At 36.9% G+C, this 26,006-nt stretch overlaps 1 long non-coding RNA gene across 1 annotated transcript; it reads left to right on the forward strand.

Annotated features, from left to right (window-relative positions):
* Positions 1-1,241: 1,241 nt before the first annotated feature.
* LOC102546573 (uncharacterized) lies at positions 1,242-8,375 on the forward strand. The gene is made up of 3 exons (XR_015624651.1): positions 1,242-1,501; positions 6,320-6,380; positions 7,726-8,375. It is a non-coding gene; the product is annotated as an uncharacterized LOC102546573 (long non-coding RNA).
* Positions 8,376-26,006: the final 17,631 nt, after the last annotated feature.

The raw sequence follows: 26,006 nt of genomic DNA on the forward strand, positions 1-26,006 counted from the left end.
CAGCTTAGAGGTTTCTCTGCCTTCTACTGTCCCCTGGCTTAGAGTTATGTCCAAATCTAAAGATGTATCCCAGGATTAGAGAGCCTGAGAAGTTAAAATCTACTATAATTAGAATCTCTCTATACTCGTTCAGTTTGAAAATAAGTTTTATTAACATTTTTCCTATCAGACCCTAAAAACTCTTAGATATAACAGATTTACATTGGGGTAGGATTCAGAGTGATCTTTAGGTTTATCAGCCAAGTTAATTTTCTTTTGTTTTGCAAAGAAGGAATAATTAAATGAATTGGGAAATTATGGTAAATAATTGTACCATGTTCACTTGAAACCGAAATCTACTTGTCCTTTAGGTAGACAAAAGTTTGGGGCAGCTGAGCATGGTGATGTGTATTTGTAACCCTAACACAGGAGAAAGTGAAAAAGATCTGCTACTTACAGCCCACCTATTCTACATCGTAAGTTTGAAGCCAGCTGGGTGCAATTCAAGATTATCGAGATAACTTACCTGATTAGAAAGAGTTTACATTTTTACCTTTCAAAATAATTAACAACTTAAGAGAAGATTCCAACAAAAGATACATGATTTGTGGAAATGTGACTAAGATTTCGGTAAGACAGTTCACAAAATAAATGAGACAGTAAATTGGAAAAGAAAGTATAATATGAAGGAAAAGTTTAGCAGAAAAATTGAAACACTGAAAGGAAGAAAGAAGCTTGACAGAAGTAGTCATATATATATGAACCGCATCAGGAAGCACAGTGATAGACAAGCCCACATAGAAGAGTAAATATCAGGATTGTGCAAAAACCAGGTGAGAAAAATAATACATTCAGATATTAATAAGATGGAAAAGAGGAATGTGACCAATATGTTAACCAGTTGTGGGATATAGTCAAGACATTCAACCTGAGAACTCACAGGGCAGAAAAGGGAGTTGAGATAAATCACGAGGGATAAATAGAACATTTGATGAAATTATAGCAGAAGATTTTGCAAATCTGAGAATGGATTAGACATCCCAACACAAGAATAAAAGACATTTAGAATCTCAAACAGACATGAACATGAACAGACCCCAAAGGTGTCTTAGGTAAGATTCCAAAAAATTCAAAGGAAAGAAATAATACTAAAAATCATATAAGAAAACTGAGGAGTCATGTACAAAGGCAAGGTTATCAAAATAACATCCGACATTCCATCAGCAACCTTAGAAGCTAGACTAACATTATGACATATTTCAGGTTCTAACTTGAAAAGCTGTGAACAAAGATTTCTCCACACAGCAAAGCTATCTTTCAAGATTGATGGAGAAATAAAAGTTATTTTAAGACACATGTGAATTAAAGTAATTCATGGCCACTACTCTGGAAAATTCTCAAAGGAATGCCACACAGTAGGAACAGGGTAAACAACTTTCTACATGGGAAGAATCCATCCAGGCATCATTAGTCAAGAACATGTTCTTCTTTGGCAGAGAATACAGATTCAATATCCAGAAAAGTGAGTCACAACCTTCTATACTCCTGTTGTAGGGGATCTGATGTCCTCTTCTGGCTTCCAAGAAAACTGCATGCACTCAGTGTACATATAGAAATTCAGACAAAAGACTCATACAGGTAAAAAGTAAATGTTTTATTGAAAGGTAATGGTAAACATCGATGTGCCAAAGATATATGTGTGCGAATGTATATTTAATAAATATCATATATTAAAGTCAATACAGAAGTCCATACAGGTATTGACACAGTAATAGTTGAAGGCTTTGATACCTATGCTTGCATTTAGATAGGACTTCCAAACTAGAAACAGCAAAGATCTTATACAAACAAGTAGATCAGTCGGATTTAACAGACATATACAAACTATTCCTGATAAGAGATGGAGAATACACATTCTTCTCAAAGGTGCATGACACTTTCTCCGAAATTGATTATATTGTAGTCCAAGTTGAAATCAACAGAGAAATTGAATTACAGAAGAAACCAAAGTCACTCCACAAAACAAAGGAGCTAGAGAAAGGACTGAAGGAGCTGAAGGGGTTTGCACACCTTCAGGTGCCTGTCCGGGTGTCAGTCTGTTTGTCCTGTTCTATGCTTTAGTTCTGGCACACATTCAAATGCTCCTTGGGTCTTGGGCTGTATTCCTTACCATCCTGGAGCCATTCACTCTTCCAAAGGGCATGTCTCAGGTTAACTCTCACTTAATGTCTAGACTTTCCTCAGAAGAGTAAAGCTTTTGCCATGTTGAGAAAGTGAGGAGCTTCTGTCCACTTATACAACTGTTGATCATGTAATAGCCTTTTAACTGGGGCTGGGCAGTGCTTCGTGAGAATGGATGCTGTTTCTCTTCTGTTCAGTGTTTCAGTCACAGTGTTATGTGAGTGTACAACCCATTATAAATGTTGCGTGTGGATTTACTTCTTTTAAAATGTAAACATTTGGGTGAGATGTATATTTTGTTAAGAAAACATTATATTTAGCTGGCTAAGGCATGTTTGTGTCCACATGAACAGAATTAAAAAAAAAAAAACCTTTCTCTCCATGTGCCTATCCCACAGTTTCATTTTTGTGTATATTGGATTTCCCTCACACAAAAGAACTCCTGACTTTCTCCTTTGACAATAAGGGTTTGCACCAAGTATTAGTTCATAGGATTTTGAATCTTAAATGCATTATAAAATGTTTATGTGTAGCTCCATGGATGGAATTGCTCTCAATTTGGGGAAGAATACTGATAACTTTCCCTTGATAGAGTAAGTTAATTTTTCTTCCTGCAGTTTATTTGCTCTGGAAATATCAGAAAATGCACTGCTCAGAGGTTTCTTAATCTCTTGCCATTTAAAATGACAGTTGATGTGGTGGGAGTGGTGGCACAAGGGAATGCCATTTCTTTCCACAAGGCTTATGCAATGGACAGAGTGCAAACAGCAGATAAAGCTGAATCATTGTGCCTGGGATAGAGGCTATTTTAATTGCAAATCCAGCAGTGGAGAAATCCTTGTCACTGCCTTAGAGGAGGAGAAATAGATCGCATCCTTCTTGTTTCTGAATGCATGCTTGTTTCATCCGGGGATCGAGCTGGACCTAGCTGAGCTCCATGCCAAGGCTTCCTGTCACTGCGAGTGTCTTAGCTAACTCATTAGCTGCAGTATATCTTCTTGGGGGAAGTAAGATTTGCTACTCATGACATCCTTGCCCGATCAGACACCCAAACCGAGCCTCTTGAAAGTGATTTGCAAAAAGTAAAACATACAGGGGGCATTACCAGGTTAAGTACAAATCCTGTCTTTGCTAATTTGTTGATATCGTTGTATCAGTTTAAAGGTATCAATCTTGGCTATTGATTTGTCATATTATCCAGCTTAGAAAGCTTCAGATCCTACTCCCAAGTCTCTAATTCATACAGACATGTCAACACTTACTAACAGAATATCAGAGATTGTGATGTTGTTCAGAGGCAGAGGCTGAGGCATTGCAAGTGACTGGAGTTAATTCAGGAGTATTGGTGTGGACTGTGCTCCAGGTGCCTGTGCGTTGTCTATGCCCTTCCAGGTTACTAGGTATACATTTTTTTAAAATCTGAAACACATGAGAAATGTACCTTCCTATTCTTAATAGAAACCCCTTCACATTATATATACAAAGTTTATCTTTGCTTCAACTTAGATGTAAACACATTCTCCCCAAATTCAAACAAGAAAGAAAGAAAGAAAGAAGGAAAGAAAGAAAGGAAGGAAGGAAGGAAGGAAGAAAGAAAGAAAGAGAGAACAAGGTGGATGGAAAGTACCATCCAGTAGAATGTTGTTTGCATTCCTCGCTGTTTTAGTGAAGGAAATGGTGAGTGTTTGAGGCTAGCTCCCTTGCCGTATACTTTTCCACCAGAGCACACTGCTCATCCCATTAAATCTGACTGAAGTGTGTGCAGTGGAAGTGAGTAAGCAGGGGTCACTGAAGGTCAGACAGGTTATCTAGATGGGCTCACTCTAGCAGCCAATCACAGTGCCACAGTGAGGTTCAGTCACTAGGAGGGGAGGGGTGTGTTTGAGATAACACCACTCTCAGGATGACCCCTGCCAACCTCAGGGTCAGCCTTTAGGCATGCCTGAGGATGCTCCACTGAATGGCTCTGGTCTAAACATTGCATCTTTCCAGTATGTGCCTAACACAGAGATCAGTACCATCCATACCCTCTGAATGCTGTCTAAAGCCTGACCCTTGATTTCTGGAACATGCTCTATCCATTTATTGATGACACAGAGGTTTGGGATGTGTTTCTCACTCAGCAATAATAACTGAGGTACCGAGTAATAAGTTCACTGCCTTGGTCTCTTAAAATAAACTCATTAGCCAGCTTTAGATTAGTCACATTATTTGAATCATGTATTATATTTTAATCTTATGTGAAATTTGAAATTATTTTATATTAGAGTAATTTGATTATTAAATTCTTAGTAAGAACTTAAAATTGAATTTTCATTATGGGTTTTTCTATTTTCTGCTTCAAAAAGCTTTCTTTTTACTTGGTCCAAGACTTGTGAGAGGCTCCAGGGTGGTTACAATGGTGCCCAGCGGCTTTAGATGTTCATTCAAGTGGAGGTCTGAGGCGTCTGATGCAGATCAGAGGAGGGAGCCTCTTGGAAGGCGCAGAGGCCTAGTTGTGCTTGAGAGTGAGGCGCTCAAACAGATACTGGTCCAGAGATGGACCCTCTGCGCTAGTTGTGTCCCTGCTACCCTATGGAGGTTGGTCATCTTCTTGATGAGCTTCACCTCCTTATCCAGTAAGTGGCTTTCCAAGAAGTCACAGAGGTGAGGGGCTGTGCAGTCAGAACCCAGGGCATTCAGGTCCAAGAGGGCCTGGTTCAGGTTCTTCTCCAGGGCCAAGGCAGCTTATGAGGTGACTGGAATTTAATAAAGTGGGAGTCCCCGGGTCTGTTCCTTCCAAACACTGTTTTTGTTTTTGTTTTGTTTTTGTTTTTTTTTGTTTTGTTTTGTTTTGTTTTGTTTTTCGGAGCTGAGAACCAAACCCAGGGCCTTGTGCTTACTAGGCAAGTGCTCTACCACTGAGCTAAATCCCCAACCCCCTGTCCAAACACTGTTAAAGCAAGACACAGACCCAAGAGATCTCCAGAAAATGGGGAGAGGGGTTTATTTTTAATGCTCTCAATTGCTCAGATATTTTAGTCTACTTTTGTTCTTAAATTCTCTATGCATCATTTTAGTTTGAGTATTGGATTGTAAAGATCTTGAGTATACACAAGCTTCTTTTTAGAAGTGCTTGCTCGGCCACGTGGATACACTTAAACAGTGAGGATTTAGCACTGTGGTTGACATTTGTACCGATTCTGAGTATGAAGTGGGTTCAAGACCATTGGCAAGCAAAGCTAATTTTTTTTTTAATATCGCTATTGGAAACTGTACCTCATTGATGCGCACTTCTCCACTCTAGAGGGTATTCATCATTTTTTACATTTAGGGTGTGATGTGAAAGAATGAAAGGGAATTCTTTGAATTACTTTGAATTGAACTAAAAACTATAATAGAAGAGTACTTGCCTATATGTGCATGCACACACATTAATGTGTGCATCTGTGTGTGTATGTGAGACAGACATGTGTGAGTACCTGTGTGTTCACTCTGACACTATATTTACTACAGCAGAGTATCTTAATCAGATAGTTTTCATTACTTAAAAATGTCGAAAGTATTCAAGATTACAGTACCTGAGTTTTAGTGCAACTTCCTAGATTTTATTTGAGCATGATAACTATTTGATTAAAGACAGGTGAACATTTTATTTTGATACATAAAACAGTAATTGCCCTCAAAAGACTTAAGTCTTCTACCTTGTTGGCAATTTTATGTGATCCACACTTTAATCTTTTAAACAGATACACCCTTTTTAAAGCTGTGAGAATGTAAAACGTCCGGTAAGTGCAATAATGCTTTTTCAAATAATTGCTGCCATATAGTAGCTGCGGTATCACAAATCTAAAGCTGGCAAGCTAACATAGAATTATATATGAGAGAACCATTATATATAATGCACGGGGCAGAGAAAACAAAACCAAGTGCCCCCATTACTTCCTTTTTCCAGATAGGTCCCAAAGACAGTTCAGTGGCATCATAACACAATTGCCCACATTACAAGCAATGAACCATTGAAAGTTTGAAAAGAAGCCAAACACAGTCTCTCTTCCCAAGCACTTCAGATTCATGAAGGTTTCAGAGTTACAATGAACAGTCAGTGACTAGGATAAGCTTTGGTAACTGAAAAGGAACTAACCATCTTAAAACTTTTCTTGTCTTAACACATACATAGGTGACAAAATCAAACCTCACAGGTCTATTCTGTTGAAAGAATGGAAGGATTAAACTGCCTGGTAAGTTTCCTGATATTAATATTTACCTAGTTTACTTGGGAAAACAATAATTTGAGTTGGAGTTATTTGGGAAGAAGTTATCCTTAGGTATTTTTTAGAAGAACATATTGAAATTTAAAGGATGAAATAAATACTCTGTGAGAATAATTTTAGGGATTCTTGTGCTCTACCTGAGAAAACCTTTAAATAAGCAGCCTAATATTATCAATGTTTAACTCTTGATAAACTCTTGATAAAGCTTCATCATATCAGGGACTGAGATGGGTTCCAATCCTCACCCTTTTGCATCCTGAAAGTTTATCAGCGTTTTAGTCTTTGAATCTGCTTTCCATTGAAAAATGCATCCTTGTTACGTGGATGAGACACTCTTTGTGATGCTGACCAATAGAAATGGAAATCATAAAAATTAAAGTTAGTAAAGAAACTTTCTCTTAACAGGGAAAGAGCTATCTAGATTGAATCTCTGTTATGTGTAGAAAAGTAATGAATGCATCTTCGTTTTCCTTTATTTATCTCCCCCTGTTTTAATTACACATAGGGTATATGTGCTATCATCCATAAGCTGGCACTCTATTGAGGCTTGCCAATAATCATTTAACTCAGTTGTATCTTTCATGTTTTGATGGCTAGTTACGTTTTTGAGAAAGCGATTCATTAAATCTTTGAGCAATAAAAAGAATTTTAATTAATTAATGGAATATGATATTCCACAAGATAGGCTTAATGAGGAATTAGGCTTGGCTTGATGAGTTAGTTTCATTCAGCTATTGGATAATTCACCCTATGATAATGACATTGCCATTAATAACTTATCATTCATTCATTATAACCATGTGTATGACGGCATGCTGACATTGTTTTCACAGTTCTATCATGGATGTGTTAATATAGTAACAGAATATTATGTATTTTTTGTTTTATATAATAATTCATTATTGCTTCCCTGTGGGTTGCATCATTTCTTCCTTGCTGGTTGACAACAGTGACACAGATTTTTTTCTACTTAGCCATTAGGTAAAATCTTTGTGTCTATAAACACAGCTCTAGACAAAGCCTTGTATGACAAGATTCATAAAATTCTCTATAGAATTTTCTATAGAGATTTTTTTTTGCTTTTATCAAGTTTTAATTGTATTATTTGTTGAAGGCAGTACAACAGTTTGATACCTGTATAGAGACCAAATCAGACTATTTAACATTTACATCTCTTTAAGCATTGTAAAGCTATTTGATGGGTTCTTAATAATTTTACTTAGTTTGTAAGTACAATGTGGTACATCATGAAAACATACAGTATGTACTAAGCAAAACAAGTTAATTTGTATTTCCTTTTTTTTTTCTTCAGACAGGTTCTCACTGTGTAACCCAGACTGGCTTGGAATTCACGATGTAGCCCAGGCCGATTTGGAACTCACAATCCTCCTACCTTAACTTCCCAAGTGAGCTAAGAGGTTTGGGAACTGGAGACTTATTTACTACTTCAATGTTGTTGTAAAAATATAAAAATAAAAAAGTACTGTGGTCTTTTACCCTGCTAGGTCCGGCACCGCAGTGCCACAAGATATCTGCTAGATATCCCAACCCCTCGGGGCCTAGAGTCTCCTGCCGCTGCACATTTTCCTACACTCAAACCATCATATAAAAGAACACACAACACAATAATCTTTGACCCAATTGATAAGATATAATTGCCCACCTAAACATACAAAGCCCAGTACCATCCATCCCTTAAGAACATTTGTAACAACCTGTAAAGGTACAGTGTGGAATCTTAACGTCACCCACCACATTCCTGTCTCAGCTTCTCTCCCTCCTCTCTCCCTCCTGTCTCCTCCTTTGTGTCCTAGTCTCCTCCTCTTCCTTCAAACTTCTCTCCCGCCCATCTTCCTTCACATCCAATGACAGGCCTCCTTCTATCTTGTGCCTGCCTCACCTGTAACATCATCCCACATTTCACCCTTTTTGTCTAATTAAAAAAAAAACTTCTCTCAAATATAAGCTGAGTGCAACTATTATCATTTTGTAATGAAGAGCGTAAAATATATCTAACCCAGTCCAACACTATATTGTCCCCGCCAGCGGGGACCCAGTCATTCAGGGTCCCGAAGAGGCTTTCTACCTGTGGGCCAAAATGGGGGTGAAGAGAAGAAGGAGACCAAGCAAAAGTTCTGTTGTCAAGGTCTCGTTTATTGAGAGAAATGTACAGCATTTAAAGCTCTGAGGCAGGAATAGAAGCGGGAACTGAAGCTTAGGGTGGGGGAGTTTGGGAAGTGCCCAAGGATATAAGGTGAATCACTATACTGCAAGATATCCTCCTATAACAAAGAGGCAACAGTCTTCCGGGGACATGTTCTTTGAAAAGGTCGAACCCTTCTTAGGAATCTGCTCAGGGACATCCAGTGTTTTGCTCAGGCTGAAACATCCTGTCATTGCTCCTGTCAGAGGCTCTTAGTTCAACAATCTCAAGTCTGTATGGCAGTCATTTCAAGGTTAAACCTCTGTGGCCATGCAGCCCAGAGTCAAGTAGCCACCTTGAGCTATGCAGTCACAAAGCGGCTAGGCCCAAATCCAGTATGGCTCACTACACTATATCAGTTAAACAGAACATTTAGTTATCCATTCCAGCTTAAGAAAGGCTTAAAATCTGTATTATATCTTGGCTAGCTTGTATATTGTCTGATAACTATCCAATAAAATATGTATTTTCAGAGTTAAACAGCCTGATAGGCTATGAGATTATAATCAGTCTTCAACCCCGTCAGAAATCTGAGAATGACCAAATATCTATACACATAGGAAGCCTAACACGGCTTCCAGAACTGAGAGGTGGTAGAGACAAATCTCCACTAGCACAGTCCCCTGTTAGCAACATGTGAGCACAAGTCTTCAGCCTTCTGGCTCAAAATCAACTGACAGACTGTTGAAATGCAGATTTCGAAGGGCTGATCACCCTGTCTTGGCAGAGTTTAATCAGTCAACTATACTGCATAATTTGTCCTTTTCTGGACAGTATTAGTCTGCAGATGAAACATGCAGATTTGTCTAGTGGCTGCCTAACCACAAAGTATTGCGTCACCTGGAGGTAGAGATGTTCACATTCTTCATTAAATCCTCCAAAGGGGAACTGTTAGGAGCAGATATGTCTCAACAAAAGATAAATAACTTTAAATCTCAAATTTTGTGGATATCTGACGTTTTGAAAACCATCTATCTATATAAGGTAATCTGAACTGATGTCTCCATATCCTAAATTTTATCTTGAAAGTACTCTCACAACCTCAGAGCCTTGACTTTGCTATTTGAATCTTAACTCACAGGTGTAATCAACTCAGAAGTTTGTAATGACAACAATAGAAGGACTGACTCTAAATCTTGTACTTTTAAACTTTTTTGACAAATAAATTCTATACCCAAACATATGATTTAAGATTAGTCACCAAATGAGATTATGACTGTACAATTCAATCTAGCTAATTCCTCCCTGTTAAATTACAACCAATTTTAAATTCCTCATAAAAACAACTTTAGAATTACCACTTTCAGCCCCCTCAAAGTCCAGGGAATTGGGGCGACGACTCCTCCATAACTTCTTCAAGCTGTACATGGGCGTTGAGATGTCCTTGGGGGTAGGGGGTAGGAAAAATGAAGCAAATGCTGTAGCTGATGTGTCCTGACTGGACACAGCTGAAAGTCCTTGAGTCCAGGATTTTAAGTAGGCACACTCTGTAAAATACAACTCTCAAGACAAAAGTTTAGAATCAAGATATCTTTTTGTTTGATTCTCCTGAATAAATTTTTCAGGTGGTCTACCTCTATCAAATCTGATCAGTATGACTCTGTGAGGTTTCCAGAGCCTAATCACAAATTTTAAAAGCACAAAGACAAAATCTTTCTCCCAAAATACTGTGTCCCTTAGTCTGAAACCAGAAAAGCTTGTATCTTGCTCTCTCTCCCAGAGTAATAATATAACCATAAAACTCAAAAGTCATACCCATCATGAAGACTAAACAATTTTTTAAAAAGGAGGTAAGCTACACAATGAGCCTGATAGGCGTTTGTACTCTGTGATATCAGGAAATTAACCCAAAATTCCCATGGAGCCCATGTTAAGAGAATCCGAACTTCCTGTTGTGGTAAATATCAAAAGTAACCACAAACCCCTGGCTAGCCAGCATCAACGAGCCATATGGCCTTTAGCAGGGTAATTCATAAACCAAATACTTTCTAGCAATTTCAATATCAATAAGCAACATATCAAACCAGGACTTTAGCCCAAAATATCTCAATCTGTCAAACTCTCTACCTGGAGCCACAGATTTTTATTTAACCTTAATAACTTCTATAATATATGTCTACATTCACTCTCCCTGGTGTTACAGACATTCATCACAACTCTCTACTTGGAGGTAGTGACTAATTTTTCCCTATCTAAATTCTGAACCATGAATGAAAATCCCTACCTGATTCAGGTAATCTCTTTACTCTCCTCTTTCTAAAAACAAACTCAATCACCTTTTAATAATACCTGTAATTAAGAAGGAGCTTGTCTAACTAGGATTTCAACCCAAAATTTCTGTGGAGCCCACATTAAAAAAAATATGAGTATCCTGAAAGACTTTCTAAACAACTTCCTTTAAAAAGCAGCTTTAATCTCTAACTCTCTGAGCTGCCAATACTTATCACACAGCAGGGGACCTACAGCCTGCCAGCCCAGGCTACTTCCCTGTTTCTTTGTTTGAATTCCCTCCCTTAAGATATCACATGACTTAACATGGCGCTGGCTTCCTCTTACTTAGAAAATAAAAACTTTCTCTCAACTCTTAGGGTTACTAGTGGGTTCTTGCCCATCACATTAGTTCGCCATCTGTTGTAAAAATACAAAAATAAAAAATTATTTTGGTCTTTTACCCCACTAGGTCTGGCACCACAGTGCCCCAACATATCTGCTAGATATCTCAGGGGAAACACATCCCAACTCCTCGGCGGCCCAGTGTCTCCAGCCGCCGCACACTTTCCTACACTCAAACCGTCACATAAAAGAACACACAACACAATAATCTTTGACCCAATTGATAAGATATAATTGCCCACCTAATCATACAAAGCCCAGTACACATCCATCCCTTAAGAACATTTGTAACAACGTGTAAAGGTACAGCATGGAATCTTAACGTCACCCGCCATACTCCTACCACAGTTTATCTCTTCTGTAGAGATTGTTGTACATGTTACTAAGTCCTGAGATTTTGTCGCTTTCAAATTTGTTAGCTCCTTCCATCACAGACTGACTTATAAAAGCCATGTGTAACTGTAGAAGACAGGAATCTATTGCATACACTGCTTACAATGTCAGTATTAGTGTGAATATAATTATGCATATGATTGCCAGTTAGTACTTGATATACTAGGATGATTCTGATTTTGTAATTAGTACTTGGGAAATAATCTGTCTGTATCCTGTCATAAACTGACCCCTAAAGTATGGTGTGATGGTTGACATGGCTTGTGTTACATCTTGGATACTTAGTATGACATCCCCATGTCAGGCAGGTTCTCTGGTACTTGTTGTCAAAGTTGGGCAATACTCATTTCATGCCACTCTAATGATTTAATAAGAAAATAAGCATTACAAGCTTAGTATAGCTCCTGAAATGAAGTTAGCTCTCCATAAATATTAATTTTATCCTAGTCCTCCACTCTCCAGAAGTTGAATTACATGCACACATTATAGGCAGCATAATTAATAGCTGGGGCTTGCTAACATTTTAAAGTGTTAGATACAGGAACATCTTCTGCTCTATAAATGCCAGCAGATAACAACAGCATCTTTAAAGCAAACGTGCTCAAATAACTTGTGACAGCTACCTTACCACTCGGCAATAAATTATAATAATAGTAATTTCCCTATGAAACTGGAAACCCTTTCATAAAAAGAACAGTTCTTTTATCTTTAACTGAATAAATCGTAGTGTATATTGTGCTCTCAACTAGAAAATAAAGACATTCTCTGGTAGAAGTTGAAATTTATGATGTTCCTACTTGTGGCACTAGAAAGCATGCAACTTGGAAGAAATGTGACTGTGTTCTTGGCAGGTATGACTACTGCTTTCTACATAAAGAAGAGCTATGGCATTCATGAGCAATGTCTCTGACATTTGCTTATTGACATGGGTGACCTCAGCTGCTGTCTACTGATGTTGATGGAGCTTCTTTACAGTACACTGCCGATTTCCAAGTAAACAGTCTTTGGGAATCTGCTTCGTTTTGTGATAATATTTCAAGCAACTAGACAGTTTGGGATCTAAAGGTTCAAGAAATTTTCTGCTGGGAGAAGAATGTATCACAAGTTAAATAGATAAAAACATTTAGTCAGGATGGAGATGTGGCAGACAGAAAGAGCCATGGTCATTCAGAAGGGACTTTTACATGGTAATATTGGCTCTTGCTTTCAACTATAAAATGTTTCAACTTCATGTTATTGGTAGTTGTCCTTTCCTGATTTGTTTGAAAATATTATTTGCATGAAAACATGACCATAAATGTGTACTTGTTTGGTAACAATACCTCTCCTATTTTTGATGAGGTGGATGTTTCCCAAATACCTACAACATGTCTGTTTATACAACTTGTTATTTAAATGTATTCCCAACAAAACATTGTTCCATAACAGATGCATTTATGTTACCTGGAAAAATAAACATTGCAAATTATTATTTTTAACCTAATTTTTAGCTCATGGAATTTAAATAACAAAATTTATTTAATTTATTTAATTTCTTCATTTAGTTTTTTTTTTCTTCTCTTAGACCAGAAGTCTTGAACATCTGATGAATTTGATGCGATACAGTTAAGATAGTATTTAAAAAGAGTAGGGAAAAATTAGGGAAAATTTTTGGTCCAGTTGTAGGATATGAGAGAATAAATTTAAAAACATCAAAAAGCAAAAGGAAAAAAGAAAAAGAAAAAACATGGGAACTTAAATATAAGATTTATACCACTGAGGTTGACCCTACTGTTGATATTCCTCAGCTCTCAGAATTTGTACAGGCTTCCCAGATTTGCTGAAATGAGCTGCACTGAATCAAAACACAAAGCTGGGGACTCTTCCTGTACCCCGTAGTAAAGTTTGTTCCAGTGAATTGCCCCTTACCTGACTCCTAGGCCAACAGCCCATGTTACAGACCAGCATAAGCCAAGCACGGTGCTACATACATGTTATCTGTCGTGCAGTAAGCTAACCAACAAAGTAGTGAAGCTAATAATGAAGCTAAGAAATCACATACCAAGAGTAAAATTACAACGATTCCTTACTATATCCTAGAAAGATCCAGAAGGGTTCTCTTAGGATTGAAATTATTTAAAGGAATAAGCCATTTTTAAACTTTCATTTTTAAAACCTTTTTTAATTTTTAATTTTATTTTATGTTTGGGAGTGTTTTACAGGTATACAAGTGTACTGTGTAGTTCCTTCTGTATGAATAATTGGGCATGACGAATAAGGCATAAAGTCTCCTGGAACTGGAGACACAGAAAATTGTTGGCCACCATGTAGTACTAGAATTTAAACTCAGGTTCTTTGGAAAAACAGCCTCTGCTAATTAATCCCTCCAATCACACTCATTTTAATATTTTAATAAGTCTTACAAGTGTTTAATTTAATGGACACTTAAAAATTAACACTCAAGTTAATTTATGAATAAGATTAATCCCACATTTAGTAATGAGACACTTGAGCTTAGATATATATCCATACCTTAAGACCTCTTAAGTGTACAGGGTCCTAACAAATTTCTCTGTGTGTTTGGAATACTTTAATTTAATATATTTTAAGTTTTGTGTATTTTTGAGGGGAGGTGTTTATGCATACATGAGTGCAAGGTCACTCAGAATTTAGTTGACAATGTTGTGTACCCTAGTGGTGCAGTCGACGGTAGTTGGGAAAGATTCTACTAGGGTGCTGGGAACAGCATTCGGGTCCTCTGTAGAAGCAGTACACTGGTCAACAACTATTGTTGCCTGTGCCCTGGACAGGTCTCCACTTGACCCTATCTGCCCTTGTGGTTGTGGGGGTGAGTTGGCACAGAGTCAAGGACACAGACTCTGGTAGCAGGTGGGAAATGTTGCAGCAAGCTCCTTTGTGTATTGGTACAATCTCCTTTAATACTCTTCACCCACACCCCTATTAGTCCCAAGAAAGCATCTCTTCTAAACAGTAGTTCCTGATTGGCTGGCATTATTTGTACTTGTAATCCTTGGTCTCTCAGGCAGTGCTCGATTTGGTCCTCTTGCAGAACATGCTTTTGCAGCTGCACGGTTCCTAGAATATACAGAGAGGTGGCCCCACTGTTCCTGCTACAAACTACATTTATCCTACATTCAGCTTCTTACAGAAACAAATCACAGGTCAATGGTAGAACAGAAATGAGACACAGAACATGTGCTTTGAAGGTGCCCAGTAGACCAAAATGTAAAAAGGTCATAAGTCCATCCAATTATGAATATTTTATTACAACATAGGATGTAACCCTACATGGACTCCTCAGAGAAGAAAACTACTGACTTAGGATGATGGGGACCTATGATGACAAAAATGGAGATGACTGAATGATCTCTGTATCATAGAAGGCAGAAACTAAAGGAACTGGCAGAGATTCTTCATGTGACCAGGTGATCTTAAAGGCATCTAAAGGAGAAACATTTCCTTAAGATTCTCATTAGTATGGCAAAGAATTTTCTAGAAGGTTTGATGCCATCCAAGGACCTTTCTGCTCAACTCTCATTTTCTTCTTTCAATGTAGTCCTTTGTGGTCTGACCATCCTCCCCATATATTTCTGTTCATTTACGTTCATCAGAGGTTCTCCCAAATACTGGATTGTTCACATCAGGTTTCTAATGAGTGTCAGCTCCTTGGGTGACTCAAGTAGATACAAAGGTCTACCCAGTGCGATACTTAGTTTATTCTAATTTTGTACTTACCAGTATATATTTCAATGTGTTCGCTTACATGTCACTCTAGTAGACTGAGTTATTATTCTGTGGTAAAGTGAAAAGGGCCTGTAATTACAATATGGTATGGAGTCAGTGAGCAATGTGTGGTTTCTGAAAATGACTTTATTCATTTTATGTGACTACATTAAATTCAATGTTGTATATCAAATCTGGAATTATCGCTTAGATTTATAACTATTTTTCTTCTTTAAGATTTTATTATTTTTTAAAACCCATGTGTATGGGTATCTTGCCTGCTTGTTATTCTGTCTACCCCATGTGTACAATGCTCATGTAATCTAGAATAAAGGATTGGATCTTCTGGAAACGTAGTTACAGAGACTTGCTACCTACCATGTGGGTGCTAGGAATCCAACATGAGTCCTCTGGAAAAAGAGGCAGAGTTCTCAACCTCTGTGCTGTCTCTCCAATCCTAGCATTATGATGATGAATAGACTATTTTCTATAGCCAGTACTAACTTGGGAATCATTTGAGGTAAAGACATTCTCACCCCTTTTGAATTCTTAGCTCATAAATTGACTGTCTAGCAACCAAAAAAAGTCGAGTATTAATTTCACTTTATTTTAAATGTTAATATTTAAGAATAGCTGTAGTGCATTAGTTAATTAAACCATGATTACTTGTGCTATTCTCCTTAAGGATGTCAAACAAACAGTGGGTTTAGAACTAATGTGGCTTCTACCAATACCTTAGAACAAATGGTTCACAAGAAGGCAAGTGTCACTGATTGACTGGAAGAATAATAAAAGCATAACAGACGGTCATAAAAGACATCCTGTGACCGCTGGATATTTTAGAAGTCTGTTTTAGATAAAGGAAGTCATTTGGTATCGATTTAGTTCATTTGCCATATCCACACTAAGACTCTTCCAAATGCTGACCACTAGATTAGATGACATAATAACGTCTTATTTTGGTACACTTATTCTATTATTTGTACCCCTTCATATATTACATGTTATTTATTAGTGGTTCTTAATATTTATTTACAATTGTAATTTAATTTTAACAATTTTATGATATTAAAAGTGTATCATTCTATCTATTGAACACTATTCTTTTCCCTGCTGTTTCTACGGATTTTTTCATACTTAAACCCAAAACCAAAATAAAAATCATTTAGAACAAAACAAACCAAATGAATCAAAATCTACTTCATTTGTATAAAACCATAATAGATGCAATAGACTATTTTTAATAAAATACTTTTTTATTTTTGGTGTTACAGTTACATTCTTTATCATTTGTATTTTAAATTTCTATACCTTCTCACTGTCAGATGTTGTTTGGAACAGACATTAATCTTATAAAACCATTCTTCCAAAGATCACCCTCATTTTCAAGTGGACATAAAAATCCCCTCATGTAGTACCCCTCACAAAGCAGAATGAGATCTTTGCAGCAGGATCTGAGGAGAACAAGTGTGTGAAGAATATGCCGAAATGAAGCAAGCATTAGGTAGGTAAAATAAATCAAGTTAATAAATTGCTAGATATTTAATTAGAGAACATAGCAAGTGGAGCAAAGCTCAATCTCTTTTTTTAAGTTATTAATTGGTTATTCTATTTATTTATATTTCAGATGTTAGCCCCCTTCCTGGTTTCCCCTCCACAATCCCCCTATTCCATGCCCCCTTCTATGAGGGTGCTAAAGCTCAACCTCACTGTCATGAAATGAATCTAGTCCTTCCCAAGAAGAAAGCAAAAGCCCTTTCAAAGCAGAGCATCTCTCTCTCTCTCTCTCTCTCTCTCTCTCTCTCTCTCTCTCTCTCTCTCTCTTCCTTCTTTCTTTCCTTCCTTCCTTCCTTCCTTTTTTTTATTAATTGGTTATTTTATGTATTTCCATTTCAAATATTATTCCCCTTTCCAGTCTCCCTCAATAATCCCTATCCCATCTCCCCTTTCCCCCTCCACTTTCACTTTCTATATCTAAAACAGACTTCTAAAGTATCCAGCGGTCATAGGATGTCTTTTATGACCCTCTGTTATACTTTTATTATTTTATCAGTCAATCAGTGATACTTGCCTTCTTGTAGAAGCCACATTAGTTCTCCACCTACCCGTCCACTAATTCCAGCCTCACCCTTCTACCATCCCCCTATGCTAAGGCAACAAGCTTCCACAGGACCAAGGGCCTCCCCTTCCATTGATGTCAGATAAAAGCAACCTCTGCTACATATGAGCTGTAGCCATGGACCCATCCATGTATATTCTTTGGTTTGAGATTTAGTTCCCAGGAGCTCTAGTGGGTCTGGTTAGTTGACGATAAAGATTAGTAACGGTGAGAGTGTCAAGTCAACAGATGTTATCCAGCAGTTGCCTTTTCGTTTCTTAGATCTTAAAGTTTCTCAGCTTTTTCTGTCCTTGTAAATCCAACTTCAGTTCAATACTGTGCAGGGAAGAATTCATTACATTCCTGTCTCCCTTCCTCCAGATTTTCCATTATCTTATACATTTTCAATGATTTAATACAAGCTGAGTTTATAAATTTGATAATGTTACTTCTTTCCTACATACCTAGTGTCATTGGGCTTAGGGGTAAAAAAGAATTGGATTTCCTCACTGTGATATTCAATGGTTTCACAATTCACTTTAAGTCTATGTTTTAAAAAAATCTTCATCTTAACTCATATCCTTCAAGATCTGGCCTTGATGTGCTTGATATTTCTCTAAAGATTTTTCATTTATTCCTTCTTGCCTTTTGTTATTCTGTTCCATTTCTGTGAATATGCCTTCTTTTCCTGTGATCATTGAATTACATATCACTCATTACTCATTTGAACCTGGAGATCATGGCAAGTGTGAGAACCAATATTAAATATACTCTAGTTACAATAACTGGTGAATTCATAAATGATTATGATTGAATCCAGTTGGCTAGTTTAGCACCTGTGTTAGAATAAAAAATAAATATAAACATGCTTTGAATTTAGCCAATTCTTATTTATACCATTTGAACACAAGATTATTAAATGTGTCACTTTATCTTTATGAAGTATATAACCCATTAACACCATCATAATAGTCCAACCATCCTGAGAGGAAGGCTAAGTAAGGATGGAATTTCCTGGCCTGGTTCTGGTGGAAGACATGGCTAGACAGGGCCACATGAGAATTCCGAAGGCTTTTGAACAACATAATTTCTTATTTGTAGGAAGGTATTGACACAAACATAGCATGAAATAGGTAGAGATACAAGGATATCAGAAATTATAGAGACACAGGTACTGTGCTTTCATCAACCCAGAAAGTGAGTCATCCTTGAGAATTTTAGAATCAGACAAAGCAGGGGATGGAATCCAAACCTGAGATTTATACTCCAGAGTGATAAAATGCATGTCTTTGAATAAGCAAACCAAACATGTTCTCTCTATAAATATGATCAGTCCAGTCAGAAACAAATGCTTTAGCCTGTGCTATGATTCCCAGGATTTCACATTCCCTGAAATCTGTTTGGATTTTTTTTAAAAGGGAATCATGATGAATTCTGATGATTCACCAAGAAAAGACAATAAAGAAATACATGTGGCATGAGTTTCCTTTTTTTCTTCCTACCAAAGAAAAACCATTAAGAAAACTAAAACAATTAGAATGATTTTCTGAATGCTTTTTATTGACTACAGAAAAAAAATGATTTCTGTTACTGTAAAACTATATTTTATGGAGTAACTTTTGAGAAGACAAATGCAATGTCTCCCAAGATAACTACTTCTCAAAAGGAAAAAAAAAGCCTTCTCTTGACAGCTAGTTCCAGAGTTTGAGTTAATGACTCTTCCTGTGACAAATCAGTGTATCAAACATTATTTCCACTTTAACATGGGCATTAATACACTATGGGTCACCCAACAAATTTAGTTCACTTGTATAACAAAATTTATTGGAACACAGCTGCATCAGTTTATGTGCTTATCATATAAGGGTGTTTATATTGAACAATGACAGAGTTAGGTGCTGCAGTTATGATCACGCAGCCCTCACAGCTTTAATTACTTCCTTTCTAGCTCTACCAACCTCTGGTCTAAGCCATCAGTCTCTCTTGTGGTAAATCACCTTTCACTGCTTCCTCAGGCCTCTTCATGTTCTTTTGCTTCTATTACCATTCTCCAGCACTACCCATGATTCACTGGCAGAAGTTTCACCATGAAAAGGTAGCAGAGCCGTTGGCTTTCCAGCAATGGTTGCTCTTTGTATCAGCAATGATGCACCACTTAATCCAAAAAATATTAGATTGTAATAAGGAAAATTTCCCCTATGTTTTTTTAGGAGCCATTAAGAAGTTGTAACGTACATCTTAAGCTGGACAAGACTTTTGATGCTATTATTCTAAGTCTATGTACACATAGTGCAGTCCTAAGAGTAATGTATAATCTAGGGTTTCTTTCAGAGAATGACTTAAGAGCTTCAGTAAATAGTCTGGAAATAATGTCAAGCATCTCTAATAATCTTGTATTGACTTCTGATTACATTTATAATCACAAGTGACAACAAAATAGTTCATCTTCTTGTGGATATTTAAACCAAGAGTATCTCTTGAAGATGTCTTTGTTCTCTTAATTGACAATGGCAAGAGCAGTGTCTAGATCACCCAAATGATACAGTAACTAAAAATAATAAGACAGGGAAAATAATTTTATGCCTCACAAATGGGAGAAATTTCACGTGGTTCCTCTATGAGATAAGGAAAGTTAGTTTTCTCAAAGAAAGAGTTCCTAAAAGGATTTCAATCCCATGTAGTCAGCCTTAAACATGTTTATATGAGCCTACATGTATATGTGTGTGACTATAATAATTGTAGAATAAGAGCTCATGGATTTGAGAGTAGAAATAATATAAATAGAGCACCCATGCATCAAATTAAAAATATAAAATGAATGTAGGAGCAATGTCAAGTCGTGCATTTCTACTGTATCAATTTTAGTTATGAACTTTTCTGAATCTTAGATTTCCATGCCTGTTCTAACAGACAGTGGAGTCCTTCTCAAGTCCCATGAGGTGACACTAACCCATGAGACTGACTGGGACAGAGCTGTTCACACTCTCTGTGACCTCGTAGCTTCACTTTTCACTTCAGTTATTCCATAAGTGTTTATGCAAAAGGGAAATTCAAAAGCATTTCTTAAACTGCTTCATACCTAATATCCACTGACTTGCCGAAATCAAATGAATTTGAATCTCTGTTCTTCTAAAGATACCAACGTTCAAGTAGGCACCTGAATCCAAATCAAATTCCCAGTCTTTCTTGAACTACACACTTCACCATCTAGTCTTTCAGGAAATGCTAATCCTCTGCTTCAGAAATTTCTAACATATAAATTTTAGGACTATAATCAAATGGACTATATCTATTATACATAGTCATTTTCTAGTTTTTTATTCTTTTTCTTTCTTTTTGAATTCATCAAGAAAAATTGTTAAAACACACATTTTAATCCTTTATATTTCTTTGACTATACGTAGAATTGAATCTTATTTAGATATAGAAGTGATAGAGATGAAATAATGTTATTGCTTAAATTGTTCCTTTATGGATATCAAGGTTACTTTTTAAAATACATTGTTATAATAATGAACTAAAATGTATTTGAGTGCATAGTTCTCATGGGATGTTCGGGGTGATTAGACTGGTTTATTAATAATAAATGAAAGGAACAACTGAATAAAATACATTCAATTCTACAATCACTTATTAATGAATCTTAATGTTGCACACTTACTAATGAATGCTAAGTAGTTATGTCATTAGAATATCAGGCATTATGTTATGCTGCTGTAAATGGCTTTATATTCCAGTTTCTGTAGAAGACCACCTTAGGAAAGCTTTTACAATGAAACACAGAGAAAGTTGCTCAGTTCTCCACTCTTACGACCAGTGATCTCTGAAGAGTTTCTTGTAATATGATAAATAATGAACCACTGTTGCAATAAAAGCCGGCCCCAAGCAGTTTCCTCAAGTCTGCCTTTTACTGGCATGGTGACATAGTACAAGCCATTTAATATCCCTGGATGTAGAATGCGAATTTACTCCCTAGTGTTACTCTACTGCAGTGTTAGGAGAATTAATTAGACAGTGAATCCGAAGGCTCCCAGGCTCGACAAAGAGAGACACAACTGTAATGCATTATTTGCCTGTGAAGGAAAGCAATGAGAAAGCCACTTTCCCTACTAATCAAAATTAGTCCTACCGAGAGAGGGAATGGTAGCAAGTAAATTAAGACTATTTTTGATAGAGTTTCTAGTCTCACATATCCTAGGGCGGCAAGCAGGGAGAACAAACACATCTCTTAGACAATTTAAATATATTTCACCCATTAAGAAAATGGGACCACCTCAAAGGCATAGTGAAAAAGATTTCATAAAGTCATTAAAGCACAAACTTTGCAATAGTTGGGGCAGACTGAATGAAAGAAACATGTGCAATGTAAAGAAACCAGTGGAAACTTGAATGATTTTTTTTTTTTTTTTTGCTCCATAGCCACTGCTGTTAGAGAGTTGTAATGAAAGATCATATTATATGGTGTGAGACACAAGGCGTATGTTCTAGAATTCGTGATAAATGTGGATGCTGTGAGTGTTTATAGGAGTTTAGGCATCCTAAGGTAGCTATGGATTAACAGTTATCCTAAAGCACTCCTTCATTTAAGTCTGTCTCCCTATGGATTTTGACCTCTTTTTGTCATTATTGTTCTTATGATCATCATCATTATTTACTGCCAAGAGTTCCACATCCTATCTAGGATTTTTTAAAAGCTGCAACAGTTTCTTGCACGGTTATTTTCTGAGCCAATAGCAATTGAAAACGACCATATCCTTGGTCCAAGGATGACGTCCTAGCCATTGTCACACATTATTCTTTGGAGGATCACTGGAAATGATGAGGATGCTTGGGTTTTGTAAGGAAGGATGGTTTCTCACTTAGACTTGGGTTCAATTTAAATATGCTATCCTGTGGACAATATGTTACCTACTAGAATCCAAACCACTCATCACTCTTGTCACCCTGCCTTGTCTGGGTCCCTATAAGAGAATCTTTGACTTCAGAGTCAAACTGTTTTTTTTTTCTTGAAGGGATAAATTACACTGGTAAAGACATGGTGGGGAAAGAAAAAATAAAAATGTTATTTCCAACAACCACAAAAGTTCTTAGCCTGTGAAATCGTATTTGAAGCAAGACTTTCCAGTCCATCTGATCATCCCAACTCATTTCAAATTTACAATACAGGTAGTTGGTGAGAACGTTTAATTTTGTTTTAAAAAGTTAAATTTTTAATGACCTACCATTATGTAAATTTGCCTTCGGAGCGTCTGGTATGATGTTTATCACTGATTGTCAACTTGACTGGATATAGACCTTCCTTAGTGATCAATTTCTGGGCATGTGTGGAAGGAGTTGTTTTGTTTTTTGTTTTTTTGGGTTTTTTTGTTTGTTTGTTTGTTTTTTGTGTTTTTTTTTTTTTTCGGAGCTGGCGACCGAACCCAGGGCCTTGCACTTGGTAGGCAAGCGCTCTACCACTGAGCTAAATCCCCAACCCCTTGGAAGGAGTTTTAAGTTGGATTAATTTAGATGCGAAGGTTAGCCTTGAAGGTGGTTAGCTTCGTTCCACTGGCTGGAGTCCTGAACTGAGGGAGAGGTGACCCAGCATCCATCTTTCCTTGAGGAAACATCATCTTTTACGTAGTAACGGCAGATATGAAGTACGCAGACGCCTCATGCTTTCGCTGCCTTCCCCCATCATAATGAATTATGTTCCTTCAATCTGTAAGCTGTTTGTAAAGAAACCATTCTGTCTTTAAGTTGATGGACAATTTTGCCTCAGCGATGAAAAAGTCACTAACCCCTGGTTTATGAACACGGAACATCGTAAGTATCTTTGTATCAATATTTAGGCTAGCACTGCAATTGAGCAAGATTTTGCTTTATTCCTTATTGTTAGACTATTGTAGCTTTTCAATTGTAGGCTGCAATCAAATTATTTTATTCCTGTGAGGGAATTAGGTTTTTCTTAGGGGTAAAAAAGCACAAATTAATGTACCTTGAAAGACGCAGAAGATGTATTCCAAGAGGAAAGAGGAGATTATACTTTTTTCAGATATATTAATAACATAATATTATTTATCAGTTGCTTGATTTGATTATAATGGAAGTAAAATTAATTGCCAAACCGTGTGTCAGATGTTTAACTGAAAGTAGATACTTTTAGAAATTGACAGTATATTGAAACTTTGCTTGTGCTAAATATAATTTCTAGTTAAATAAATATTTGTTAAGCATTTTGATTTTTTTAAGCAGTTAGGAAGTAATAACCGAAACAGAGGATTGTGTTGAATTAATTTGGTGATATCACACTTTAAAATAAGTGGAAATGATATTTTTCCTGATTTCTTCCCTATTGATCAAAGCACTGGAGAAATTAGGAGTATTTATCTTGATGGTGATTTCAAATTAAAGCTGATTTTATAAAAGTAGCTGTCAACATAATGAAAAGATTATCGAATTCTGTGCCCGCTGGGTGAAAGGACCTACAGGAGCAATCAGGGGCAGGACCCTTTGATTCCTGTCCACGCCTAGAGCTGGAAGACAGTCTCTAGGAGCGAAGCCACAGCTGAAGGCAGAGCACCTGCTCTCAGGAAAGGCTGAAAGAAAACAGGAAAACAGTTCTACAGGAATGCTGACACAGAGACCTACAGCAGGGCCAAGTCACTCCCAGAAACAGCAAGACAAGCAAGCACCAGAGACAACCCAATGGTGAGAGGCAAGTGCAGGAACCTGAGCAACAGAAACCAAGACTACTTGGTGTCATCAGAGGCCAGTTCTCACACCAAAGAAAATACTGGATATCCAAATACACCAGAAAAGCAAGATTTAGATTTGAAATCACACTTTTAGGTAATTATGGAGGACTTTAAGAAAGACATAAAGAACTCCCTTAGAGAAATGCAGGAAAGCACAAGTAAACAAGTAGAAGCCCTTAGAGAGGAAACACAAAAATCCAAGAAAGAATTATAGGAAAACACAACCAAACAGGTGAAGGAATTGAAAAATGGAAATAGAAACAATAAAGAAAGCATAAAGGGAGACAACCCTGGATATAGAAAACCAAAGGAAAATTCCTTGTTTTTAACGTAAGTAAAAAAACGTGGCTTTCAGTTTCACTTTGAAAAATCCACCACGAGGTGGCAGTCAAGAGAAGTCTATGGGATTTTTATCGTGGAGTTTATGCAGAAGGCTTCAAGTCCTGCTCCTTTGAAGAGTTACCACACACCTGACATGTCAGTGGCCAAATCAGTATTTAAAAGTTGATGTACACTCTAATCAAAAATGATAATTACCTGTACGAGGACAGCAGCAGGAAACCGAACATCCTGGAACTGAGCCAGACATCTTCAGTGCAATTCTTGACTTTGAAATGGGCACTAATCACAGTAATTCTGTGTCACTATATTTTCATTGCCTCGTGCCAAAATAGTCTTGGTTTTGTGTCTAGTAATGAACATTAGATATCAGAATCATTTAGGGCCAGGTGCCTCGAGGATTCCATAGAAGTGATCAGGGCTGAGAAAAATACGTCTTTTTCAAGGAGACAGTTCACGTAACTGCCTCTGCGCTCTCTCACAGATAGGGTTGGGCACATTGGTGTGAATCCAGAACAAAGTACAAACGTTTTTTGATTAAAAAGCACGGTGACCAAGACAGAAACTTTGAGGTTTTTGTTGCTGTTACTATTGTTTTGACAAGGTTGAGCTGGATGTATCCTCAGTCCCTTCCAAAATTACTTTTAAACTTTGCTCCTGAAAAAAATACCACCCACGAATGATGGTTATTTGAAAAACAGAGACCGTGAATTCTCGTCCCCCTTTTAGGCCTTCATATGTGAATTTCCTGCAGGAAGAAAAGTATGCTTAAGCTCGGCTTGCATATTTATGTATAGCAGGATTTGGTGATGAAAATCAGTGGCTGGGTGTCCACAAAACATTGCATGAATCTGTTTCTATAAGCAATTTCTGTTACTAATTTAATGAATTTCATTGCATGTTGTGAAGAAGTAATTTTAAAAACATACACTTGGAATTCTAATTTACAAATTAAATGAAAGGGTAGGAGTAATAAATGTCAGATTTTTATGTCAAGTTATCAACTGAGAACTTCTCTGAATAATTAGTTATTTGATGCATGCTAGGAAAAGCTGTAATAAATGTATGCTCAGTATTTACTCAGACAACGCCTGCTGTAATGAATGAAAGTTCAAGTGCAATCATTTTTTTCTTTCCCTTGGTTGTTCCTCACTCTTCTCATCTAACAATTACAGAAATGGACTTCTGTTAGTATTATTATGAAGACAATATTTATAAAAATGAAGATGTTGTTAAGTATAAATTTCTGAAGTTATCCATAGAATTTCCCAGCCCATGGTGAGTGTGACACAGAGGGAAGTTTTCGTGAATTCTGGATTTGCTTTTGTTTTTTTTGTTTTTTTTTGTTTGTTTTTGTTTTTTGTTTTTTTTTGTTTTTTTTTTTTTTTGTGGTTGAGAAATTGCTTCTGGCACCAGGTGGAGGCAGTGTAGAAATGTTCACTATCTTACAGGATCCACTCTGAAAATATTTTTTTGCACTTATATTC

This window comes from Rattus norvegicus, chromosome 7, assembly GCF_021556685.1.
Source record: "Rattus norvegicus strain SHRSP/BbbUtx chromosome 7, alternate assembly SHRSP_T2T, whole genome shotgun sequence".
NCBI classification, from domain to species: domain Eukaryota; kingdom Metazoa; phylum Chordata; class Mammalia; order Rodentia; family Muridae; genus Rattus; species Rattus norvegicus.